The 23,955-nt window shown below is 40.5% G+C and overlaps 1 long non-coding RNA gene across 1 annotated transcript; it reads left to right on the plus strand.

Moving 5' to 3' along the window:
* Positions 1-3,833: 3,833 nt before the first annotated feature.
* Positions 3,834-23,226, plus strand: LOC123595667. Its single transcript, XR_006711294.1, has 3 exons — positions 3,834-4,746; positions 22,287-22,577; positions 23,106-23,226. It is a non-coding gene; the product is annotated as an uncharacterized LOC123595667 (long non-coding RNA).
* The last annotated feature ends 729 nt before the right edge of the window (positions 23,227-23,955 follow it).

Genomic DNA, 23,955 nt, shown 5'->3' on the forward strand with positions numbered 1-23,955 from the left:
TAATGGAATCCAAAGATTGATTGTGAATACATTATCACTAATTTCCCTATGGACTTCTACAGCAAGGTGTCAACAGTTCTCTCTATTGCAATGCATTTCCCAGGATCTTGTTTCAAGGGTGAAGAAGAAGAAATGCTCCCCTGAGGTCAAGAATATCAACTGGCACCAGGCAGTGCTTCAGAAAACTCCACATCTGGCAAACAACAGGGGGTACTCTATAAATGACCCCACTGAGGTATTGTGGAAATTCACTCATTAAGCTCATTCAAGAAGAAGAATTCTACTTTAGTCAGTGGCCCATATTTAATAGAAAACCATAAAAATTTAAACCATATTCTTCTGTATGCAAAGGGGAATGATCAAGGCAATCAGTTGTGCTGTAACTGTATAGAAGTCAAGATACATTTCTAACTCAAGATTGGGCACACGTTTTACACTAAACAACATATCTCGCTGTTGTATAGACCTTTAGCTGATTTGTGAACATTGGCTCTAATAGATCTCTTCCTGAAACAGTGTTTACAGATTTTTAAAAACCTTAATAGGCATTATTTAGAACAGGAGGTTTAGATGAATGTAAGAGTTGAACAGATAATGTAGAACGTTCCCATATTCTACCCCTCCAGTTTCCCCAATTGATAACATCTAACACGAGTGTAGTACCTTTGGTATAATTAGCAAAATCATAATGATACATTTTCATTAAATTAAAGTCGCAGCTTCCATTGAAATTCACTCTTTGTGCTTTGACATTCTATGAATTTTGACAAATGCATAATGTCGTGCATCACCGTGACAATATTCTACAGAAATCCATACACCAGTGTCCCTAACTGCACTATCCAGGGGAGCAGCCACTGATCAGATGTGCCTGCTTATGCTTAAGTTAATTAAAGTAAATGAAGTTAAACATTCAAGCAGTTGAATATCCCTGCTGCTTTGGAGACTGAGGAATGGGGTATGAAATCCGAGAGAAGGAGGAAATATATGTGAAGGTTTGTTTTGTTTTGTTTTTCATGTGTCAGCATCATAACAGTAGGAGATACTATGTGTATGGGCTTCAAGTGTGTTTTGCTCTTCAAGATTATCTTTCCCCCAAGACCAGCTCTTTTCTGCTTCTCCACCAAGCATCAAAGCCTCAATTACATTTGGTTTGCACATTTTGCTAACTGAACAGGGAAGTTACTACATTGGGTTTGGTATGACCTGTGACAGAAGAAGTCTGGGGAGACACACTGTCACACACTTGAACTGGAGACCAAGTGCTACCATGTGAGCCGGAGGCTGGGGATGTGGGGACCCTCTCTCTCTGCACCTTCAGGTCTCAGACCAGCACCTGCATGGGACACCCTCAGCCTTGCCCTTGGGTGAAAGGATGCTCCCAGAGTGGGCATCACAGAAAATGTACCCTCTCAGCCTCCTGCAGAAGTGAGGTGGGAGGTGCACCCTGGAGCACATTTCTCTCAGGATCAGAATAAATCCTGCACATGTGAGTCCATGTGAGAGAGGCCTGTGTGCAGCTGCCCTGAGACCCTCCCTGGTTGGCGGGAATTCTAGAAGCCTGTGTGAAGGCTGCTAGGCTGGCCACACACACTGGCTCTCACGGCCCCACTGAGCTCTCCCCTGGGACTGACCAGGCCCAGAGACTCCGAGCAGCAGACAGGAGTCCCTGCCCCTGTCACAACCTGCTGCTCCAGCCACACGGTCCTGGTCCATCCTGTGACCTCCATTCAGGCCTGCCCGGGGTCTCCCCCAGTCTTTCCAGGGCTCAGGCAAAGGCTGGCAGGTACAGTGTTCATGTGGCTTCACCTACTATAGAACCTCTATAGTAGGTGTGGATTAGGGGAATTTGGACCAAGTACTTTTAATTTCATGTTTATCCTCTTAGGGGCTAGGAAAGGTACAGGGTTGTTCTGAGGATTAAGTATCTCCAAGTACCTAAGGTCGTCCCAGGCACAGGACAGACACTCTGTGTGTGGCAGTGGTTGCCATTCCCTCTGACAGGGCCCAGCACAACCCCAGGCCTGTGGCAGGTATCCCAGGGGGGTTGGCTGCATTGGTTACTTGATCAACTGATTGGTTAGGGAGGCTGGCTGTATATCCGTGATCGTTCCCCCCCTCCACCCATATGACACAACAGTCTGGTCGGTGGAGGTGACAGGAGAAGGGAAAGGACACTGATCATAGGAGATAGAAGGGAAGCAGCAGGTTGTGAGTACTGAGGAAGGCAACGTCACGCACAGAAATGCATGGAGACAGCGGCTGCCTTCTAAGAAGGACGAGATGACACCAGCGTTCATTCCAGGCCACAATTACGGAATGTGAGGGCTGGAAAAGTACATTGGAGATCAGAGACCCAGTCCCTCATCATGGCCCCAGGGAGGAGCTGAGGTCAGAATGGGGCCCGAGATCAGCCCTTATCCTGCCAGGAGCAGTGAGTATGAGTTCTCACTGTCCCCTGTCCTTTCCCAAGGCCACCCCTTCCGGGCCACAGCTGCCATGGTCCATGCCAAAGATTAATTGCAGATTATGAAGACTCAGAAAAAGGGAGCAAAATCCTGCACCTAATTTCTTTCTTCTGTCATGTCCTTCACTTTCTTGCATTCCCATCCTTAAGCTCCTTCTTCTGTGGTTCTTCACCGCTCCCTCTTTGAACGATTCTCATCCTGAAGAACCTGGTCCTGTCCAGGCACAGGACATCCTCACATCTCCAGTGTCTACAAGATCTCCCGCCACCCCCTCACCCGCTTTCCGAGCAGTGCCTTGGGTCCAGACCTGAGTCTGCACTCCTGGATCCTGCTCAGTCACCCTGAGTGGTGGACTGGGAGCAGGGTGGGGGCGGAGGATGGATGGACCCACCTGTCTGAGAGGCTCCCCCAGAAGACTGGGGGTTTCAGGAACCGCGCAATTGGTGCTCTCCTGCCCCGGGGAGGGGCATGGTGCTCTGGACAGGCTCGATCCTTCTCTTCCCACCAGCTGGAAGGGGTCAGAAAGTCTCTTCCCCCAGGCTCAAGAGGGGGATGGGTGAAGAAGGTGAGAGGCGATAAAGGGGAAGAATAAGAGGAAATGTGGAATGTGGAGAGGGCGGGAGGAAAAGCAGAAGGCAAATAAGGGCCCACATCTCCGTGGCTTCCCTGACTTTCTCTTGGCCCTTCGGGAAAGGCAACCAAAGGGAAGGGAACCCTGTGGTGGCCATATTGCACGTGATCGTGCAAGGGAGAGACAAGAGGGTGGTAACAACCAGCGCAGGAAAGGGGAGGGATGCCCTGAGCACGTCTCTCCTGGAAACGGATACCTGCTCCATATTTCCAGGGGTGCATAGCCCTGACTCTGCCCAAGTCAGGCCTCCTGGGAAAAGTGAAGGCCGAGGCCCTGCGCTCCCTGGCATGCAAGCAGGGCGGCTCCCCAGGTCCAGATCTGCAGACCCGTGACCACACAGCAGCCTGGGCATCAAGTAGGGGCCACCGCAGCCTCCAGCCAGGGCTGGGAGTAGCCCAAGCCCTTGGGGTCTGTCAGCTTCTGCGGAACCCGGTGGACAGCCTGGATCACCTCAAACTGGGGTTCTATAATTTTTGTTCTACTATATATATATATATATATATATATATATAATATGTAAATGTATATATTTTTTATTTATATTTATATATATAAATATATATGTTTGCATGTGTATATATATTATATATATAATATAAATATAATATATATATGTTTGCATGTGTATATATATTATATATATAATATAAATATATATATGTTTGCATGTATATATATAATATATATATGTTTGCATAATTTATATATATAAATATATATGTTCTAATATATATATATAAATATATATGTTCTAATATATATATATATATATATATATATATGTAAAAATCAAAACACACATGGAAATGAAGGGAAATTCAGTGCAGTGTCCATTAGGGAATTTGTAAGGAGGTAGAATTGCAAATCGCTTATGTTTCTTTTATTTTTCAATTTTTTAAATTAATTCAAATATAACTGGTTTAATTCCATTTGTGTTGTTTTTATTTTTATTTATTTTTAGGTTTCATTACATCTTAGACAGTAGTGTCTTCTGTAGCCTTTTCGCACTGAAACACATTAAGCCATAAAGATTATTATTTTTTAACTACCTCATCATAAGCTTCTTTAAATGGAAAGGCACATGTCAGGCATTTGGATGTAATGGGGAAAAAAGATACTGAGGAAAAAAAGGGAAGCCCTCTAAGTGTCACTTCGATGGTGCAGGTGTCATGCTAGGCCCTATCGCAGGTGGATGAGGGGACATCATCACCTCCCCCCTCCAGCCCTGTGTCATCAGACCTCCTGCTCCTCACAGGCCAGGGGTGGGACTCGGGCTTTTCCTCCTGCACTCCGGAGCCAGTTATGCCAGTATATCATTGTTAAGCTGGATACAAATTCCAGCTTTGAGTTATTTTGAAATGCAGAATTGTGGCATATTATATCTCAATTTTGCACCTTATCCACAAAACACAACGAGAAAAATGGCTCAATTGCCAAATCTTCCTCTTGATACAATTTTAAGAATTTCTGTAATACCCTCATTTGTTCAGAAATTATACGTTATTTTTGTAAATTTATGTGTGGGAATAATTACCTTAAGATCTGCATTTTAGGCTAGAAGTTCAAAATACCAGGCCAGAAGAAACCATTAAACAGCAAGCAGCCCAAGTTCACAATCTTCCGAGCAACTTGTTAAGGACAAGTTTAGTAAGTCAGTCTCTTGATGTCTGTCCTACTGAAAAGGAATCCTTATTTCAATAGTTGTAGTACATAAGAATGTTTTCGATCATATGGAAAGTCTCACTGATCAAAATATTAGGTTGATCTTGTTCCTACTTGCTACTAGCGATAGAATTCTTCTATAGAGATGAAGTTGATTGAATTCATAAAGTAATGATATTTATAGTGAGATTTTCATAAAAACACTGTGAGAGTCTAAAGAAAAGCAACGTTTTATATATAGCACAGTGAGCGTTTGGTTTAGTCCACCTTTTGGCTACTGTTAATAATGCTGCTGGGAACGTTGGCATACAGATGTGTGAGTCCCTGCTAATATTTTTCAGCGTGTTTCAAACTTCTGCACACTTTGAGTGATCATTTCATCTTGAATTCTGACTCTCTTGTAGTCTCAACCCTTCAGTGAGAGTTTGAGAACAGGTTATGTTGATGATTAGTTGTAATTTGTAATTACAAGTTTGCAATTTATTGTCTTCATCAAGAATGACTAGCAGGTTGTTACGCAAATGTCCTTCTCAAATGAATGGACTTTTCTCTTTGTTGGATTTGTAAAGGAAAAGAAATGCCAGTGAAAAAGTAGAAATGGCTGCTCAGTCAGGGCCTTACCTAGTAACATAGTGCTCCTACCATTGCAAGTTCAGAAACTCATTTTCTTTTTCCACTCACTTGAGTTAATCAGCCTTTCAGAGATTTCACAATTCAATCTCAGAAAAGACTAATGTGCCATTCAAGATTCTAATTTATTGATATGTAGTGAAACCCCAACTGTTTCCAAGCAGAACAGTTAATGTCATCCCACTCTCACCCTCCTTTGTAGGATTCACATTGTAAATCCTAACTGGGAGCAATGAGGTAAATACACTGACCAACCCGTTTCTATCAGTCACACAAGCTATATAATATACATGCAAGTTTCATTAGACAGCTATACTCGTCAGGGGAATTGGAACATTCTGTTGACTGGTCCTTTTTGTGGCTGAAGAGACATTGAAAAATATATTCTTTTCTAGACCTCTTATAAATGAGTCACATTGTATTAGGGAACTTTTCATGCGAGTAACATGACACTCTGTTGATCAGTCTTCTATGAATGAGAGTGCGAGGCGTTGTCCTGCTACTGTGTCCTAAAGAAATCTTTAAGGTCTCAAAAACTAAAATTTGTAAGAATATCCAAAACTGATGAAGCCTAGTAAAGAATAATGAGGGATTTTCTGTAGATCCCTATAGAAGGTAATTAGGGTTATGGCATGAAATTAGCTGCCCCTTTAAGGTCTTCCCTGTGAAACAAAAACTTAGATAGCTTTCAGCCAACTCAGTCCATAGCTCTGACTTCTCTAGAAGGTCCTTATCTCCTGAATCCCCAAACCAGAGGCTTCCTGGGTTGAGAAATTTTTTGGTGGGGTGGGGGGCTTTATTCTTTTTGTTGTATCTTTAGTTTTTATTTTTTAAAATTTGCATCCAAATTAGCATTTAGTGAAGCAATGATTTCAGGAGTAGATTCCTTAATGCCCCTTACCCATTTAGCACATCCCCCCTCCCACAATCCCTCCAGCAACCCTCAGTTTGTTCTCCATATTTATGAGTCTCCTGTGTTTGTCCTCCTCCCTGTTTTTATATTATTTTTGTTTCCCTTCCCTTTTGTTCATCTGTTTTGTCTCTTAAAGTCCTCATACGAGGGAAGTCATATGATTTTTGTCTTTCTCCGACTAATTTCACTTAGCATGATACCCTCCAGTTCCATCCACATAGTTGCAAATGGCAAGATTTCATTCTTTTTTTTTCTTTTTTTTTTTAATTTTTTTTTCAACGTTTATTTATTTTTGGGACAGAGAGAGACAGAGCATGAACGGGGGAGGGGCAGAGAGAGGGAGACACAGAATCGGAAACAGGCTCCAGGCTCTGAGCCATCAGCCCAGAGCCCGACGCGGGGCTCGAACTCACGGACCGCAAGATCGTGACCTGGCTGAAGTCGGACGCTTAACCGACTGCGCCACCCAGGCGCCCCAAGATTTCATTCTTTTTGATTGCCGAGTAATACTCCATGGAATATATATACATATATACCACATCTTTTTTTTTTTAATTTTTTTAACGTTTTACTCATTTTTGAGACAGGGAGAGACAGCGTGAACAGGGAAGGGTCAGAGAGAGGGAGACACAGAATCTGAAACAGGCTCCAGACTCTGAGCTGTCAGCACAGAGCCTGACGCGGGGCTCAAACTCACGGACCGCGAGATCATGACATGAGCCGAAGTCGGCCGCTTAACCGACTGAGCCACCCAGGCGCCCCATACCACATCTTCTTTATCCATTCATCCATCGGTGGACAGTTGGGCTCTTTGCATACTGTGGCTATTGTTGAGAGTGCTGCTATAAACATGGCGGTGCATGTGTCCCTTCGAAACAGCACACCTGTATCCCTTGCATAAATGCCTAGTAGTGCAATTGCTGGGTCATAGGGTAGGTCTATTTTTAGTTTTTTGAGGAAACTCCATACTGTTTTCCAGAGTGGCTGCACCAGCTTGCATTGCCACCAACAATGGAAAAGAGATCCTCTTCTCTGCATCCTCGCCAACATCTGTTGTTGCCTGAGTTGTTAATGTGAGCCATTCTGACAGGCGCAAGGTGTTATCTCAGTGTGGTTTTGATTTGTATGGCCATCTGGATGTCTTCTTTGGAGCAGTGTCTATTCATGTCTTTTGCCCATTACTTCACTGGATTACTTGTGTTCTGGGTGTTGAGTTTGAGAAGTTCTTTGTAGATTTTGGATACTAACCCTTTATCTGATATGTCATTTGCAAATACCTTCTCCCATTCTGTCCGTTGCCTTTTAGTTTTGCTGATTGTTTCCTTCCCTGTGCAGAACCTTTTTATTTTGATGAGGTCCCCCTAGTTCATTTTTGCCTTTGTTTCCCTTGCCTCCGGAGACATTTTGAATAAGAAGCTGCTGTAGGCAAGATCAAAGAGGGTTTTGCCTGCTTTCTCCTCGAGGATTTTGATGGCTTCCTGTCTTCCATTGAGGTCTTTCATCCATTTTGAGGTTATTTTTTGTGTAAAGAACAACTTTTTATGTGAACATGTTTTGATTTCTCTTGGGTATATACCTATAAACACAGTTGCTGGTTCATATGGTAACTCTGTTAAATAAGCCTTTTTTGTTTGTTTTTGTTTTGTTTTTTCAAACTTTTGAAGAGGGGCAGGCACCTGGGTGGCTCAGCCGGTTGAGTGGCCAGCTCTTGATTTCAGCTCAGGTCATGATCTCAGGGTTGTGGAATCGAGCCCTACATTGGGCTCTGCTCTGAGCATGGAGCCTGCTTGGGATTCTCCCCCTCCCTCTCATCTGTCCCTCTACCCCACTTGTGCACTCTCTCTCAAATACGTTTAGAAAAATTGTTTTTCTAGTTTAACCTTTTGAGGAACTGGCAAGTCTGGCAGTTTCCAAAGTGGCAGCAACATTACATTTTCATCAGCAGTTTGTGAGAGTTCCCATTTTCCTGATTCTTGCCAATGTTTGTCATTATCTGTTGCTTTTATGATAGCAATTCTAGTGGGTATGAAATGGCATCTTGTGGTTTTTGGTTTGCATTTTCTTATAACTAATGATGTTGAACGTGTCTCTTTTATTTTTGAGAGAGACAGTGTGAGCAGGGGAGGAGCAGAGAGAGGGAGACACAGAATCTGAAACAGGCTCCAGGCTCCCAGCTGTCAGCACAGAGCCCAATGCAGGGCTCAAACCCATGAACCGTGAGATCATGACCTGAGCCCAAGTCAGAAGCTTAACTGACTGAGCCACCCAGGCACCCCAAACATCTCCCTTTTAACGTGAATATTATCCATTTCTGTATCGTCTTTAAAGAACTAATCCATTCTTTTGCCCATTTTTATATTGGATTGTCTTCTCATTATTGGAAGAGCTATTTAAATATCCTACATACAAATCCCTTAGCAGATAGGGGATTTTCAGGTATTTTCTCCTATTTAGTCACTTGCCTTTTCACTTTCTTGATGGTGATATTTGAAGCATAGTAGTTTTTAATTTTGATGAAGTAGACAATCTGCTTTTGTCTTTTGGTGTCATGTCTAAGAAATCATTGCCGAATCCAGTCACAAACATATATACGTAAGCTTGTTTCTAAGAGTTTTATCATTTTAGCTCTTAGATTTTAAGTTAATTTTGTATATATGCTATGAGGTAGAGGTCTGATTTTATTACTTTGCATGTGGATATCCATTTGTCCCAGTACTGTTTGTTACAAAGACTATTCTTATTCCATTTAATTGTCTGGCACCCTTGTGGTAAATCAGTTCACTATAATGTGAGAGTTTATTTTTAGATTCTCAATGTTAATACTTTGATCTATATGTCTGTCCTTATGCCAGTACCATATCAAATTTTATGAAAACTTTTTCCTAGTTATCTTTCAAATTACCAGTCACTTATGTAATAATAAAAAGTCAGTGTAGTAGAACTTAACTTTGCTCCTATAGAGATTTTTGCTTCCTGAAGGACCCTTTCGCCAGCCTATGCCTTGCTGACCCCATGACTCGATGTGAAGTCAGGCTCAAAAAGATAAAATGCTCTTTCTTTGGTGTGTTCAGACTTTATTTATTTATTTTTTTTTATATTTTTATTTTATTTATTTTATTTTTTTTGAGCATACACAAGCAGGATGTGGGGGTGTGTGTGTGTGGGAGAGAGAGAGAGAGAAGAGAGAGAATTTTTAGCAGGCTTCACACTTAGTGTGGAGGCTGACAGGGGTCTTGATCCCATGACCCTGGGATCATGACCTGAGAGGTTGAGGCTCAACTGACTGAGCCACCCATGTTCCCCGCCTGTGCAAACTTTTAGTCTCTCAGTCAGTGCTGCCCACTTTCATTGCCATCAAATCTTGGCCATAGGATGTCTTGACTCAGTCTACCATTTACTTCATTATATTTTATTCTCTCATTATAATGCATAGACTCACCCATACTTTTCACCATCTAAGAAGGAAAAGATTAACTCTGGGGTATTCCTCTTTCCTGTTAAGCAATCTTGCTAATCCATCATCTTGCAATTCACAATGAGATCCTCTTCTGACCTGGTTCTTGTGTGTAACACTGGTGTTAATCCTGTTCTTGGCACAGATCCTACATTCTTGGAAAACACAGTAGTATCGCTTTCTTTCACTTAAATAGAAAGATATGCATAGCTATGCGTTATAGCTCAGCGTATCATTAATGGAATAAACATTACATTATTCAAATAATACAGCTGTACAAAGTGAGGTAGTATTAAGGTGATTTATCAGAGACAAATAGTAGATTGGTAATTTGAATGACAAAAAATTTTTGAAGCCAACTTGTATGATATGGAGAAGCATTGTGGGACAACACAAAGATGAAATGGTCTTACCTCCCCCCACAAACAAGGTTGGAGTAAGGTAAAGGAGAATGTGCAGTTAATTTAAGTAGTGCTAAAGGACAGTACATTTGTTGTGCTACTGAGAAGATGAAAAATGATTTCATAACATTCTCTTTATTTCCTCACTGAGGGAAGGAGAATAAAGATTGAGTATTCAATGGATTAAAAAATACTCAAAGCTGCCTATTTCCTTTGAAATCAGATCAAAGGCCCAATTTTGGTTATCAGATTGACTCTTTCTGGTTTTTCAACTTTTGTGCTTCAAATCATATGTCTCTGTGCTTCTACCTTAACTTGAGGGGAAATTCTAAAGAGGCATTCCTGCTTACTTGTAAGAATTGTTGTAATGAAGGGAATCTTAGGAAACTATCTTAGACACAGGAAGATGGCAGAGGAGTAGGAGGACTCTAGGCTTGCCTCGTCCCACGAATACAACTAGATAACAATCAGCTCACCCTAAATGCCCCAGAAATCGACCTGAAGACTGACAGAACAAACTCCACAACAAAAGGGAGAGAAGAGGCCACATCAAAGAAGGTCCTTGATGCCGAAATGTCTAGAAGAGAAACAGATCCTGGCTGCTGCAGAGGGGAGGGAGTCGAGGTTGTGGATAAGGGTGAGAGAGAGGAACGCACAAAGAGAACATTTCCCCATACCCACTGGTTTGGAAAACAAGAGGGGCTGCATTAAGTGAGTTCTTGCAACCAGTAGTGCTTAAAGTCTGGAGTTTTAAAGGGCATCCGGTTTAGCTGGGTTACAGCCCTGAGGTACAGCACTGCTCTCGGACACAGGGCAGGCAAACAACGTGGGAGCATACAGCATGGATACAGTGATCTGAGGAGTGCCTGGGGCACACAGTGGGGAGATTATTTGCTCTTCTCAGAGCACGTCCCTCAGAGGCAAAGTTCAGAGAGACCTGGGTGTAGGAACAAAGCCGCTGGCTGCCACCATCTCCTTCTCCTGCCCCTCACCACAAACATAAAGCCACCTGCAGGAAGCAGTGCATTGGTAACACTGGCTACCTAACTTGTTTACACCAAGCACCGCCCCCTTGCACTCTGATGGAACTACCCTTCTCAATCACTCTTGCTTGAGTTCCAGCACAGCAGACCCCTCCCCCAGAAGACCAGGACAAGCGCCTGCCCACACCACATCTCCCAAACAAAGAGTTTCCCTTGGCCTCAGTTCCAGTAGAGGTGGTGACAGGTCTCATTTCATAAGCAGACCAGAGCACACCTGGTTAAAACTCGCTACATTCAGGCCAGGGACCAAACACTCACCAGACCAGGCAAGGAGAGCCTCTGCAGACAACTGGCCTGAAGGATAGCATAGCCAGAACACAACAGCAGAACACATGCAGCACACACTGGTGACACTCCCTGAAGAGCTAGACCCTGGACATTACATGACGTCTTTTTCCTAAGTCCATTACTTTCGGGAGCAGGTGACATAACTGGCTTCTCTAAGACACAAAAGCTGGCAGATAGACAAAATGAAAAGACAGAGGCATTTATCCCAAAGGAAAGAACAGGATAAGGCCATGGCCAGAGACCGAAATGGGACAGATGTAAATAACACGCCTAATGGAGAATTTAAAACCATGATCATAAGGATATTCAGTGGACTTGAGAAAAGAATGGAAGACATCAGTGAGACCCTTACCACAGACATAAAAGAGTTCAAGGATCAGAGACGAAGAGTGCCATAAAATGAACAGCAAGCTGGAAGAAGCAGAGGAACAAATTAATGACCTAGAAGACAAAGTAATGGAAAACAACGAAGCTGAAGAAGACAAAGAAGAATTATCCAATGCAAGAATAGACCTAAGGAACTCGGTGACTCCGTCAAATGTAAAAACATTCATATGATAGGAGTCCCAGAAGAAGAAGACAGAGAGAAGGGGACAGATAATTGATTTGAAGACACAATAACTGAAAAATTCCCTAATGTGGAGAAGAAAACAGACATCGAGATCCAGGAGACACAGAGAACTTCCATCAAAATCAACACCCAAGACATGTTGTAATTAAATTTGCAAAATATACTGCTAACATCTTTTTTTTTAGTGTTTTGTTCTTTTGTTTTGTTTTGTTTTTGCTTTTGATTTTTCTGTGACAGAACACAGACACAAGCAGGGGAGGGCAGAGAGAGAGAGAGAGAGAGAATCCCAAGCACTCTCTGTGCTGTCAGTGCAGAGCCCACTGGAGGCTTGAACCCACGAACTGCGAAGTCACGACTTGAGCTAAGATCAAGTCATGCTTAACCGACTGAGCCACGCAGGTGGCCCACTGCTACAAATCTTAAAAGCAGCAAAACAAGTCATTAAATTCCAAGGAGAAACCCACAAGGCTAGCAGGAGATTTTTCAAGAGAAACTTTGTAAGGCATAAGGAAAAGGCATGATATATTCAAAGTGCTGAATGAGAAAAATCTGCAGCCAAATATACTCTATCCAGTAAGGCTATCATTCATAATAGAAGGAGAGATAAAGAATTTCTCAAACAAAAGTGGAAGGAGTTCGTGACCACTAAATCAGCCTGTAAGAAATATTATCAGGGACTCTGAGTGGAAAGGAGAGATCAAAAGTGACAGTATAAAGGCAGAAAATGTAAAAGCAGTAAAAATGTATATTTCTGTAAAAAAATCAGTCAAGGAATGCCCCAAAACAGGATATACAATATAATAGCTTATCTAAACCATGGGGAGGAGAAAAAAAAATGAGTTCTAACTTCATTGACCATCAACTTAATATAGACTGCTACACGCAGAGGAGGTGATATACAAATTAACGCTTATCATATACCAAAACCCACTAATAAACATGCAAAGAATAAAGAGAAAGAAATCCAAATATATCATTAAAGCAAATTAGAAAGACATCAAAGAGAGAAAAACAATAAAGGATTTGAGAAAATCTCCAGAAACAACCACAAAACAAGTAGTAAAATGACAATAAATAGATAGCTGTCAATAATTACTTTGTATATAAATGGAATAAACACTCCAACCAAAAGACCTAGGGTGACAGGATGGATTAAAAAACATGACCCATCTGTATGCTGCCTATAAAAACCTCATTTTAGACATAAAGACACCTGCAGATTAAAAGTGAGGGGATGCTTGCACTGTTGGTGGTAATGCAACCTGGTGCAGCCGCTCTGGAAAACAGTGCGGAGGTTCCTCAAAACAATTGAAAATAGAACTACCCTATGACCCCTCAATAGCACTACTGGGAATTTATGCAAAGGATACAGGAGTGCTGATTCATAGGGGCACATGTACTTCAATGTCTATAGCAGTGCTTTCAACAATAGCCAAATTGTGGAAAGAGCCTAAATGCCCATCAACTGATGAATGGATAAAGAGATGTGGTTTATATATACACTGGAATACTACCTGGCCAGGAGAAAGAGTGAAATCGTGCTATCTGTTGCAATGCGGATGGAACTGGAAGGTATTATGCTACATGAAATAAGTCACAGAAAGACAGATATCATATGTTTTCGCTCATATGTGGAATTTGAGAAACTTAACAGAAGACCGTGGGGGAAGGGAAAGAGAAAACTAGTTACAAACAGAGAAGGAAGGAGAGGGGCAAACCATAGGAGACTCTTGAATGCAGAGAACAAATAGAGGGTTGATGGGGGGGGCGGTGGGTGAGAAAGGAAAGTGGGTGGTAGGCATTGAGGAGGGCACTTGTTGGGATGAGCCCTGGGTGTTGTCTATAAGTGATGAACCACGGGAATCTACCCCCAAAACCAAGAGCACACTGTACACGCTGTATGTTAGCCAAGTGACAATAAATTCTATTAAAAAAAATGAAAATGAGGAGATGGAGAAAAATTTATCACGTTAAAAGAAAAAGTGGCAATACTTTTGTTAGGCAAAAGAGTCCTTAAAACAAACGCTGTGGGGCACCTAGGTGCTTCAGTCATTTGAGCGACCGACGAGGTCTTGGCTCAGGTCATGATCTTATGGCTGGTGGCTTTGAGCCCCATGTTGGGCTCCAGGCTGACAGCATGTTGGCTGCTTGAAATTTTCTCTCCCCCTATGTCCCTCCCCAACTCTGTCTCTCTCAAAATAAATAAACTTAACCAAAAACAAACACTGTAGCAAGAGCCAAAGAATGCTACTATATCATCATAAAGGGTACAATGCAATAGGAAGATCTAACAATTGTAAATATTTATGCACCCACCATGAGAACACTCAAGTACATAAAACAACCAACATAAAAGAACTAATTGATAATAATACAGTAATAAGGCAAGTTAACACCCCATTTACATCAATAGATCTTAATTTAAAAAATCACCAAAAAATACATCTTAACAGAAAATCACCTAAGAAACAGTGGCTTTGAGCCATACAGAGAAAGACAGATACCATATGTTTTCACTCTTATGTGGATCCTGAGAAACTTAGCAGGAACCCATGGGGGAGGGGAAGGAAAAAAAAAGAGGTTAGAGTGGGAGAGAGCCAAAGCATAAGACACTCTTAAAAACTGAGAACAAACTGAGAGCTAATGGGGGGTGGGAGGGAGCGGAGGGTGGGTGATGGGTATTGAGGAGGGCACCTGTTGGGATGGGCACTGGGTGTTGTATGGAAACAAATGTGACAATAAATTTCATATATTAAAAAAAAAAAGAAACAATGGCTTTGAATGGCAGAGCAGACCAGATTGGACTTAGATTTTTTCAGAACGTTCCATCCTAAAACAGAATACACGTTGTTTTCAAGTGTACATGGAATATTCTCAAGAATGGATCACAAAAAACAGGCATTAATTATTAAAAAACAATACATGCAGGTTAAATAACGTGCTACTACACTGGAATGGGTTAAGCAGGAAATACAAGAAGAAATTTTTAAAAATACATGTATACAAATGGAAATGAGAAAACAATGGTCTGAAACATTTGAGATGCTGCAAAAGTAGTCCTAAGAGGGAAGTACAAAGCAATATAAGCCTACTTCAAGAAGCAAGAAAAATTTCAAACCTAATCTTACACCTAAAGGAGCTAGAAAAAGAACAAATGAAGCCTGAAGCCAGCAGAAGAAAGCAAGTAATAATGATCAGAGCAGGGGGCCCTTGGGTGGCTTCACTGGTTAAGTGTCTGACTCTCGATTTTGGCTTAGGTCATGATCTCACAGTAGTGAGATCGAGCCCCGTGTTAGGCTCTCTGCTGGCAGCATGGAACCTGTCTGGGATTCTGTCTCTCTCTCTGCCCATCCCCCACTCATGTGTGGTCTCTCTCAAAATAAAATTAAAAAAAGAGATTAAAGCAGAAAGGAATGATAGACAAACAAAAAACAGATAAAACTAGAACAGATCAATGAAACCTAGAGCTGGTTCTTTGTAAAAATTAATAAAACTGATAAGGCGTTAGCCAGAGTTATCAACAAGAAAATAGAAAAGACCGAAATAAATAAAACCACAAATGTTAGAGTAGAAATAAGAACCAACACCACAGAGATACAAACATTTATGAGAGAATATTGTGAGAAAATATATGCCAACAAATTGGACAACTTAGAAGAAATGAATAAATTCCTAGAAACATATAACTTACCAAACTAAAACAAGAAGAAATAGAAAAATTGAAAAAAAATCAATAACCTGCAAGGACACTGAATCAGGAATCAAAAAAACTCTCAACAAACACAAGTCTAGGACCAGATGACTTCAGATGTAAATTTTAACATGTAAAGAAGAGCTAATACCAAAAAAAAAAAAAAAAAAAAAAAAAAAAAAAAGAAAGAAAGAAAAAAGAAAAAAAAAAGTTTAACCTGTCCTTTTCAAATTGTTCCAGAAAAACATGAAAGGAAGGGAAATTTCCAAATTCATTCTATGCCAGCTTTACCCTGATACCAAAACCAGATAAAGACACCAGAGAATTACAGGCCAGCATCTCTGATGAACATGCAAAAATCTTCAAGAAAATAAGCAAACTGAATCCAACAATACATTAAAACATCATTCACCAGGGGCAGGGGCAGCTGGGTGGCTTAGTCAGGTAAGCATCCAACTTCAGCTCAGGTTACGATCTCATGGTCCGCCGGTTTGAGCCCAGTTTCAGGCTCTGTTGACAGCTGGGACCCTGGAGCCTATTTCAGATTCTGTGTTTCCAGCTCTCTCTGTCCCTCCCCTGCTTGTGCTCTTTCTCAAAAATAAATAAACATTAAAAAAAATCATTGACTATAACCAAATGGGATTTATCCCTGGTTTGCAGGGGTGGTTCAATATTTGCAAATCAATGAATGTGATACCTCATATTAATTTTCAAAAAAGCATAAAATCATATCATTGCAATAGATGCAGAAAAATAATTTGACAAACTATAACAAACTCTAACATACATTCTTGATGGATTTTCATTTTATTTACTTATTTTTATTTTATTTTTTTTCAATATATGAAATTCATTGTCAAAATGGTTTCCATACAACACCCAGTGCTCATCCCAAAAGGTGCTCTCCCCAATACCCATTAACCACCCTCCCCTCCTTTCCACCCCCCATCAACCCTCAGTTTGTTCTCGGTTTTTAAGAGTCTCTCACACTTTGGCTCTCTCCCCCTCTAACCTCTTTTTTTCCCTTCCCCTCCCCCAATGGTTTCTGTCAAGTTTCTCAGGATCCACATAAGAGTGAAAACATATGGTAACTGTCTTTCTCTGTATGGCTTATTTCACTTAGCATCACATTCTCCAGTTCCATCCACGTTGCCACGAAGGACCATATTTCGTTCTTTCTCATTGCCCTGTAGTACTCCATTGTGTATATAAACCACAATTTCTTTATCCATTCATCAGTTGATGGACATTTAGGCTCTTTCCATAATTTGGCTATTGTTGAGAGTGCTGCTATAAACATTGGGGTACATGTGCCCCTCTGCATCAGTACTCCTGTATCCCTTGGGTAAATTCCTAGCAGTGCTATTGCTGGGTCATAGGGTACGTCTATTTTTAATTTTCTGAGGAACCTCCACACTGCTTTCCAGAGCGGCTGCACCAATTTGCATTCCCACCAACAGTGCAAGAGGGTTCCCGTTTCTCCACATCCTCTCCAGCATCTATAGTCTCCTGATTTGTTCATTTTGGCCACTCTGACTGGTGTGAGGTGATATCTCTGAGTGTGGTTTTGATTTGTATTTCCCTGATAAGGAGCAACGTTGAACATCTTTTCATGTGCCTGTCGGCCATCCAGATGACTTCTTTAGAGAAGTGTCTATTCATGTTTTCTGCCCATTTCTTCATTGGGTTATTTGTTTTTCGGGTGTGGAGTTTGGTGAGCTCTTTATAGATTTTGGATACTAGCCCTTTGTCCGATATGTCATTTGCAAATATCTTTTCCCATTCCATTGGTTGCCTTTTAGTTTTGTTGGTTGTTTCCTTTGCTGTGCAGAAGCTTTTTATCTTCATAAGGTCCCAGTAATTCATTTTTGCTTTTAATTCCCTTGCCTTTGGGGATGTGTCGAGTAAGAGATTGCTACGGCTGAGGTCAGAGAGGTCTTTTCCTGCTTTCTCCTCTAGGGTTTGGATGGTTTCCTGTCTCACATTCAGGTCCTTTATCCATTTTGAGTTTATTTTTGTGAATGGTGTGAGAAAGTGGTCTAGTTTCAACCTTCTGCATGTTGCTGTCCAGTTCTCCCGGCACCATTTGTTAAAGAGACTGTCTTTTTTCCATTGGATGTTCTTTCCTACTTTGTCAAAGATTAGTTGGCCATACGTTTTGTGGGTCTAGTTCTGGGGTTTCTATTCTATTCCATTGGTCTATGTGTCTGTTTTTGTGCCAATACCATGCTGTCTTGATGATGACAGCTTTGTAGTAGAGGCCAAAGTCTGGGATTGTGATGCCTCCTGCTTTGGTCTTCTTCTTCAAAATGACTTTGACTATTTGGGGCCTTTTGTGGTTCCATATGAATTTTAGGATTGCTTGTTCTAGTTTCGAGAAGAATGCTGGTGCAATTTTGATTGGGATTGCATTGAATGTGTAGATAGCTTTGGGTAGTATTGACATTCTGACAATATTTATTCTTCCAATCCATGAGCAGGAATGTCTTTCCATTTCTTTATATCTTCTTCAATTACTTTCATAAGTTTTCTATAGTTTTCAGCATACAGATCTTTTACATCTTTGGTTAGATTTATTCCTAGGTATTTTATGCTTCTTGGTGCAATTGTGAATGGGATCAGTTTATTTGTCTTTCTGTTGCTTCATTGTTAGCGTATAAGAATGCAACTGATTTCTGTACATTGATTTTGTATCCTGCACCTTTGCTAAATTCATGTATCAGTTCAAGAAGACTTTTGGTGGAGTCCATCGGATTTTCCATGTATAATGTCATGTCATCTGCAAAAAGTGAAAGCTTAACTTCGTCTTTGCCAATTTTGATGCCTTTGATTTCCTTTTGTTGTCTGATTGCTGATGCTAGAACTTCCAACACTATGTTAAACAGTGGTGAGAGTGGGCATCCCTGTCATGTTCCTGATCTCAGGGGAAAAGCTCTCAGTTTTTCCCCATTGAGGATGATGTTAGCTGTGGGCTTTTCATAAATGGCTTTTATGATCTTTAAGTATGTTCCTTCTATCCCGACTTTCTCAAGGGTTTTTATTAAGAAAGGGTGCTGAATTTTGTCAAAGGCCTTTTCTGCATCGATTGACAGGATCATATGTTCCTGATGGATGTTTTGAAGAGCAGCACACCTCAACAAAGTAGGCTTAGAGGAACCATACCTCGACATAATAAAGGCCATATATGGAAAATGAACAGCTAATATGATCCTAACTGGGGAAAAACTGAGAGAAAAACTTCTTAGATCTTGCTTCTAGTTATCTGCTTCTCATTAGCACTCTTGGTTGTTAATAAATTAATCTTAACATTTATCACATCCTACTTTAATGGAGACCAACTTCTCCTATACAAGTTTATGTGTCTTATCTCTTTTTTTTTATCCACTGTTCCATTTATCATTTTTGTTTCTTTCTTAACGAACTCCCCAAAAGTTAGATTTCTTTTGTTCACAAATCTGTTAGGAAAAATGTGGCCAGGACAGCTAGTGTTTGCCCCGCTCAGCTTCAGGTGGGGCAACTGAAAGGTTTGGGGCTGGATCCATTTGAAGACTTGTTCACTAACGTCTGGTTGTTGATGCTGGCTGTTGCCTGGGACTTCAGTTCAGGAGGCAGCAGAAACACTTAAACTGACACACCTAGACCCTCTTTGTGGCCTAGACTTCCTCACTAGATGGGGAGCTAGATTCCCAGTAAGCAGCCTGAGATACAGAGCAAGGCAGAATCTGTATCGCCTTTTGTCACCTAGGCTTGGAATACACACAGCATCATATTCACATATTCTGTTCATTAGGAGCAAGTCACTAAGGATCTTCCATGGTCTTTTTTTTTTAATGGAATTAATATTTGAAACCTATGGACACCTTTAAAAAGCAGATTAATTTACCCTCTGGCCACAAATGTTTGTATTCCTCCCACCTGAACAATACATTCACTCCCCCCACCCCCCACCCCATACCTCCTGCAAGTCTCAGTTATCATGGCATCAGGTTCAGGACTTGAGTCCAAGATCTTACCATCTTATTCAGGTGCAGTGGGGATAAGCTGCCTGGGTTATGGTATCTAAAGTATAGCACCTTGAGTGCAAGTGTTTTCAATATGAGGACTTGAGAACGAGAGACCGTTATTACCACTCACAAATGCAACATTCTAGTCAACTGCTGAAGACTCTCCCATTCAGAAAAAGAAGATGGGAAGCCCCCTAGTCCATAAGAGTTTTGAAATATAGCCTGATGCATGCTGTCAGTTCTTAAGTTAGGACTTAGTCCTAACCACGGGAATACTTTCTCCATGTCTCTTCCCTCTCTTTACTCTTTGAGCTCTTGGTTCCTTCCTTTTCATAAGGAATGACCTGTATTTGCAGCTGTTTTTTCATCCTGCTTCCTCCTTGTGGGACTTCTAAGACACAAAGGCCTCTTTTCATTTTGCATGATTTGGTCTCTTTTAGTCCAAGCTAGCAAATAGCATGTTTGCTACTATAAATCTCTTACCTTTTTTAGTTTTCTATAAATATTACTGGATTTCATGCCGTGTTGTAGCAAAGGGACCCTCCCAAGTCCTTTTGAGATCAGCTTTTCACTTCAGGTTTCCTGTGAAGCTCTTATATGACAATGCCTTTAAAATTCGTCTCTTGGGGCTCCTGGCTGGCTCAGTTGGTAGAGCATGTGACGATCTCTGGGTGCTGAGTTTAAGCCCCATGTCGGGTGCGGAACCTACTTTAAAAAAAAAATCTTATACTCTTAAAATCCCTAAAGAAATTGGAGGCATACCTTAAATCTTTCTGTTTTCCTGGTAGCACCCTGGATTTTCTCGTAACCCAAAAGCCATTTCTTCATGTTGGCATTATTTGACAGTTCCACATGTAGAGAGGCTGTAAATGAGAAACAGATACTTGAACCCAGTAAGTCCTGGTTCCTTTCAGTTGCATAGTCTTTCTTTAGTTTCTCTTTCCTATCCGTTTTACTTTCAGGTATTTTGTAGCATGACTTCCCTTTCCTCCAGTGTCATTTTCTGCACTTGCTTAGAAACCCTTGCTGTCATCCTCTTCACAGGCCATCAGGCTTCCACTAAGAGTTTCATGGAGGCCCTTTTTGGGTCTCATTCTTATGCTTTTCTACATCTTTCCAGGTTCCACCTACCTCGTTCAAAGGAAGTTTAGTTTCAGGTTTTTTTCAATAGCAGCACACTGTTTTTAGTATCAGTATCTGTGGTAGTAATTTACTGCAGCATAATAAGACACCTCAAAGCCTAGTAGTTCAAAACAGCATTTATCTTGTTCACCAATCTTTAGTTTAGGCAAAGCAGAGTAGGGCAACTCATTTCTTCTTCATTTGGCATCAGCTGGCATAACTGGAAGCTGGAGACTAGAATCATCTAAAGACTTGTTCATGCACGTGTTTGGCTGTTGAAGCTGGCCTTTGACTAGGACGTTGGCTAGTCTCAGCTGGAGTATCTACATGAAGACTGACTAGGTAGCCTGGGATTCCTCACAACGTGGTGGCTGGGTTCTAAGGGTGAGCTTCCCTAGAGAAAGAAAGTCAGATGGAAGCTGTATCACATTTTCCAAGCTGGCCTTAAAAATCACAGCAGTTCTGCATATTCTCTTCACTAGAAACCAGTTACTGAAGCCAGCATATATTTAAGGGGAGGGATTTTCACAGAAGTATGAACAAATTTATAAAATGACCACATCCACTCACCTTGTCTTACAATCATATATAATGGATGGAAGACCTTTCCAACTCAGCATCACTGAAACTCCAGCCAGTTTTGTTGTTGTGGTTGTTGTTGCTGTTTAGTATGATCTCTTATTTTCTAGAAAGTAACAAAGGATTACAAGATAACAGTATTGAATTAATTTTTTTTTTTTGCCTCAAAAAAATATGTGGATTATCCAATTAAAGTTTTATACTGGGAGATGTGATCTTAACCTGGAGAATCATTTCTCCTGGGAATGCAGTTCAAATTAGCATTAAAACATTTGCAGCTCAGAAATAGGCCATGGCATTAGAATCATTACAGATTCATGAATTAGAGTCTTATTTTCAGAGTCTTATCTTGGGACATATTTTTGGATGCGGGCATACATAAGTCAATATGATATTGCTAAACTTCTTTAAAAATTATGGAGTGTTAAGATGGGTGGAGGGCTAAGAGACTTTCTCTTAAGAGGGGACTTATTTTATGAAAGAAAGATATGAAAGAATGATAGAAAAATAAAAGTATAGAATCAAGTGCAAATGTTGTGTAGTAAAGACAATGATAGCAAAGATCTATTTCAGTAACACCTGATGGCTTTAACTTTGCTCTTGATTTTCTGAGTTGTTTAAGGTTCCACATTCTAATATTTTATTGCAAATGAGTTTATTTAAAATTTTGAGTGCTTGGCTGGCTCAGTTACTCTTGATCTTGAGATTGTGAGTTCAAGCCTCACACTGGGCTTAGAGATTACTTAAAATCTGAAAAAAATTTTTGATAGTAGTTTTGAGTTAGACTCTTTTCACTCCACTTCCAAACTATAGTGTTTTATTCATGCAGGCTGATGTCCTTACAACAGAACTGGAAACTACATCTTCAAAATGTCTACACCTGGATGCAAAAAATCAACTTCTTCAACAAGAGTTATCATCAATGAAAGCTTTCGAAGAAGAACGTGAAAAACTAGAGAGCAATAACAACAAGTTACAACAAGAAGTAGTAAAATTGAAACATTTTATGGAAATAAATATGGTAAAACGCAGTCAAGTGGAACAGTATAAACGGGAGATTGAAGAAAGAGCACGACTGGACATAGTACAAAAATTACACGAAGTCAACCTGATTTTACAGGTTAATTGATTGATCTGTAATGTGCTTTCATTCATTTCACTGCAAATTACATTTTGGATAGATGTATGGGTTTCCTCTACTTGCTTTATGGTAATTTGTAGATTTCCGGAGGCATTTGTTCTTCCCTTTAAAGATTTCAGTTTTCATCATTGTTCCTACTAAATCAAGAAGATAAGAAAAAAATGATTTAAACAACTAGTCTCACTATTAAGAGGAAAAGAAAAATTATGATTTAAAAATTGCACTGTACTTGGATTATTCTTAAGTTTATTGTTGACTTTTAAATTTTGTCATTGATTCTATTATTTGAATTATCAGATTGCATGAATACTAATACAAGAATGATTGAACTTTAATTTTATAAATCATATTTAATTCAGTTGACATTGATGATAAATATTTTACACTTGAGCTTTTGTTTTCATTTAAAATTGCTCTCTGAATCATTGACTCAGAACTAAAGGAAACAGGTATAATTAATTATTCAGATTATAGCTATTTTAAAACTATCCTGTTAATTTGCTTTAGGCACAAGCAGCAGCTCAAGAAAACTTGGACCAGTTAAGAGAAAATGCTCATGCTTCAACGAGAAGTCAAATGGAACTTAGAATTAAAGATCTGGAATCTCAGGTCTATACAATGAAGACGTCTCAAGAAGATTCTACTAAAAGAGTTGGAAACCTACAGGCAACTCTACCTAGAATTAAAAGTTAGAAAGACCTTGAGAAATGAGCTGAACAGGTAAGACAAAACAGAATCATAGACAAGAAATTTAGCTTATTAATTTGCCTCTAAAGCATAATTTCTGTGGAGCCAAGATCATGAGATGAGTAGGAAGTGAAAGCCAAGTAGATTGTGTAATTTTGGAAAATGATGTTTCTAAGTGAACTTACCTTTGAAATGTTAGTCCAGTTTGCATCCCTCCTCTTCTTTTTGGTTTTACAGGACCTCTTCTCCCACCCCACCCCCCCGGACCCCCCGCCCTGTATATTTTCAATTGATCAGATCTGCTAGTCTTTAAGTGCATTGTTTGAAGCTTTCTCATTTAGAAGCATATTATTATAAAATTGCTTGTCAGAAGTACCCTAAATAGAAATGTCGATGAGTCCATTTTTGGAAGATGACATCTTTAACCTAAAAGGTCAAGTACTACTACTACTCATCCTGGCAGCTTGGTACATTTATTCCCTTGATTGTGAACTTTGGTATTATTACTAGAGTGGGCCTTGAGACAAACTATCCTTTATGGTTTTTCTACTTTACATAATGGCATACATGTGAAATACAGAAAGACTCACACAGGGCTGAAGGGGAGTATAGTTCCCAAAGTGGCTAAAAAGAGCACCGTGGTGGGAGGGAGGTATGTGGAAGACTGAAG

This window comes from Leopardus geoffroyi, assembly GCF_018350155.1.
Source record: "Leopardus geoffroyi isolate Oge1 chromosome D3 unlocalized genomic scaffold, O.geoffroyi_Oge1_pat1.0 chrD3_random_Un_scaffold_40, whole genome shotgun sequence".
NCBI classification, from domain to species: Eukaryota; Metazoa; Chordata; class Mammalia; order Carnivora; family Felidae; genus Leopardus; species Leopardus geoffroyi.